Source organism: Nomascus leucogenys, chromosome 12, assembly GCF_006542625.1.
Source record: "Nomascus leucogenys isolate Asia chromosome 12, Asia_NLE_v1, whole genome shotgun sequence".
NCBI lineage: Eukaryota > Metazoa > Chordata > Mammalia > Primates > Hylobatidae > Nomascus > Nomascus leucogenys.
In genome coordinates this window covers 63,120,883-63,124,395 of record NC_044392.1, presented here as the reverse complement: position 1 = coordinate 63,124,395, position 3,513 = coordinate 63,120,883, and the positions used below count along the sequence as shown (strand labels likewise).

Genomic DNA, 3,513 nt, shown 5'->3' with positions numbered 1-3,513 from the left:
GGCAGTCTGACAGATTTTCCTGGTTCGCAGTTTGCACCAGGTGTTCCAGTGAACTTTCTGAGTAGTTCATATAGCAACAGGCATGAAGGTTGTTCATACAGAAGCTGTTATGATAATTTCTCTGAAGCCTGTATCAAGTCTTCCAGCTTCAACTTGCAGGGCTGTAAGACTAGAAAGCTTTTTTTTTTTGAGACAGATTCTCATTCCCTTACCCAGGCTGGAGTACAGCGGCACAATCTCGGCTCACTGCAACCTCCGCCTCCTGGGTTCAAGTAATTCTCCTTCCTCAGCCTCCTGAGTAGCTGGGATTACAGGTGTGCGCCATTACACCCGGCTAATTTTTGTATTTTTAGGAGAGACGGGTTTCGCCTCAGGTGATCCACCCGTCTTGGCCTCCCAAAGTGCTGGGATTACAGGCATGAGCCACTGCACCCGGCCGACTAAAAACCTTTATAAGCCAGGCCAGTTTTGTTCCAAGGGGTGCTTTATTGGCTCCGTAATGCCAACCTTAGTTCCTTAAAGCTGCCTAGTCATATCTCAAAATATAACATTCCAGTTAAAGCCTTGGTTAATTTAACCAGTGTTTCCATTATGTTTGCTACAGGAAAACAGGTTCTTATTGAACTTATGCAAACAATTACATTGCCATAAAAATAAGGATACTCACTAATAGTTTCATAATTCTGGAGGGATCAGATAGGGAGAAAAAAGTAAATGTTATAATTTTTGTTCACAGAAGTATACTTTACCAAATTTCTATAAGCTACAGATAGCTTAAGAAAAAAGAAGGCCAGGCGCGGTGGCTCACGCTTGTAATCCCAGCACTTAGGGAGGCCGAGGCGGGCGGATCACGAGGTCAGGAGATCGAGACCACGGTGAAACCCCGTCTCTACTAAAAAAAAAAAACACAAAAAATTAGCCGGGCGTAATGGCGGGCGCCTGTAGTCCCAGCTACTCGGAGAGGCTGAGGCAGGAGAATGGCGTGAACCCGGGAGGCGGAGCTTGCAGTGAGCCGAGATCGTGCCACTGCACTCCAGCCTGGGCGACAGAGCGAGACTCCGTCTCAAAAAAAAAAAAAAAAGAAAAAAGGAAAAAAGAAAAAAATATTAAATCAAGAAAACAAATTTATTTTATTTTATTATTATTTTTTTTTTTTTTTTTTGAGACGGAGTCTTGCTCTTTCACCCAGACTGGAGTGCAGTGGCGCGATCTCGGCTCACTGCAAGCTCCACCTCCCGGGTTCACGCCATTCTCCTGCCTCAGCCTCTCCGAGTAGCTGGGACTACAGGCGCCCGCCAGCACGCCCGGCTAATTTTTTGTATTTTTAGTAGAGACGGGGTTTCACCGTGGTCTCGATCTCCTGACCTCGTGATCCGCCCGCCTCGGCCTCCCAAAGTGCTGGGATTACAAGGGTGAGCCACCGCGCCCGGCCTATTTTATTTTATTTATTTATTTGAAATGAAAGGTCTCATATTTATTACTGAACCCAGTCAACCAACACGTTCATAACAGATTCGGAGAGGAAAACATGTCGAACTCTCTAGATAGTGGTGACATTTTCAGCTTGATATGGTAACATGATTGTGACCTTCAGACAGCATCAATATGTGTGCTGTCTTATGTGCAATTCCTTATAGACCCAGCTTGGTTCTTCTCCAATGTCTCCTTTTGGAGTGGTACCTGATTTTATTACCAGTTTTCATCCGAATCCACTGGGGAATGGGACGATTTTGCTTTTTTTTCTTGGCCAGGAATGGCTTAATCCTGAAGGTCTTGTGAGAAGACACGGCGAGCAGCAGAGTCAAGCACCCACCACAATGGCGGAGAAAGGAAGAGAGTATTCTATTTTATTCATTTATTTTTTTTTTGAGACAGAGTCTTGCTCTGTCACCCAGGCTGGAGTGCATTAGCATAATCTTGGCTCACTGCAACCTCCACCTCCCAGGTTCAAGCGATTCTCCTACCTCAGCCTCCCAAGTAGCTGGAATTACAGGCGCCCACCACCAAGCTCAGCTAATTGTTGTATTTTTAGTAGAGACAGGGTTTCACCATGTTCGTCAGGCTGGTCTCAGAAGTCCCGACCTCAGGTGATACACCCCCCTCCGCCTCCCAAAGTACTGGGATTACAGGCACGAGTTACCGCGCCCAGCCTAGTAAACAAATATTAAAGAACCAGAAATGGTAAGTATTTATGTATCGAAACATATCCAAACTTAGATAATGTACAGTAAAAATAAAGTATTATCATTTTATGGGACCACCTTCATATATATGCAGTCCATTTTTGACCAAAATGTCATTGTGTGGTGCATGACTATACTTTGCATGTATTTTACTGTTTAGAAGGCCAGCTCCTTTTCATTAATCTTATTTCTGAATTTTCATTCAGAAATGTTTTAAACAAAAAGGCACAAACATTATCCTTGTCAGTTTATTCAGTCTCATATAATTAATTCTTGTCCTGCCTAGTGTTGGGTTAGCAGTTTCATGAACCCATCAATTTCCTTAGAGTTCTGGAAATTCTTACCCACTCCAATGGTATAATCTAATAGATATCAGAAACCTATACTTGTGGCTGGGCGCGGTGGCTCACGCCTGTAATCCCAGCACTTTGGGAGGCCGAAGCGGGCGGATCACGAGGTCAGGAGATCGAGACCACGGTGAAACCCCGTCTCTACTAAAAATACAAAAAATTAGCCGGGCGTAGTGGCGGGTGCCTATAGTCCCAGCTACTCGGGAGGCTGAGGCAGGAGAATGGCGTGAACCCGGGAGGCGGAGCTTGCAGTGAGCCGAGATTGCGCCACTGCACTCCAGCCTGGGCGACAGAGCGAGACTCCGTCTCAAAAAAAAAAAAAAAATTAAAAAAAAAAAAAAAAAAAAAAAAAGAGGCCGGGCGCGGTGGCTCAAGCCTGTAATCCCAGCACTTTGGGAGGCCGAGACGGGCGGATCACGAGGTCAGGAGATCGAGACCATCCTGGCTAACACGGTGAAACCCCGTCTCTACTAAAAATACAAAAAAATTAGCCGGGCGTGTTGGCGGGCGCCTGTAGTCCCAGCTACTCAGAGAGGCTGAGGCAGGAGAATGGCGTGAACCCGGGAGGCTAAGCTTGCAGTGAGCGGAGATCGCGCCACTGCACTCCAGCCTGGGGCACAGAGCAAGACTCCGTCTCAAAAAAAAAAAAAAAAAAAAAAAAAAAAAAAAAGAAACCTATACTTGTCAGAGTCCTTTCCATGAATCTCCTTGAAGATGAAACATTTTAGGATTATAGTTGTTTGCAAAAGCTTTCAGGAAAGTGTCAGACTAAAATAGTTAACTGTCTGAGGATAACAAGACTTAAAATGACCATTGTTAAAAATCTGATGTGAGTTTATTATAATACAGTTGACATAGAAAATTCATTATTGGCTGGGCATGGTGGCTCACGCCTGTAATCCCAGCACTTTGGGAGGCCAAGGTGGGTGGATCACCTGAGGTCGGGAGTTCAAGACCAGCCTGATTAACATGGAGAAACC

At 45.2% G+C, this 3,513-nt stretch overlaps 1 pseudogene; it reads right to left on the bottom strand.

Moving 5' to 3' along the window:
* Window positions 1-1,449: 1,449 nt before the first annotated feature.
* Window positions 1,450-2,205, bottom strand: LOC115837575 (annotated as a pseudogene).
* Between the last annotated feature and the right edge of the window lie 1,308 nt (window positions 2,206-3,513).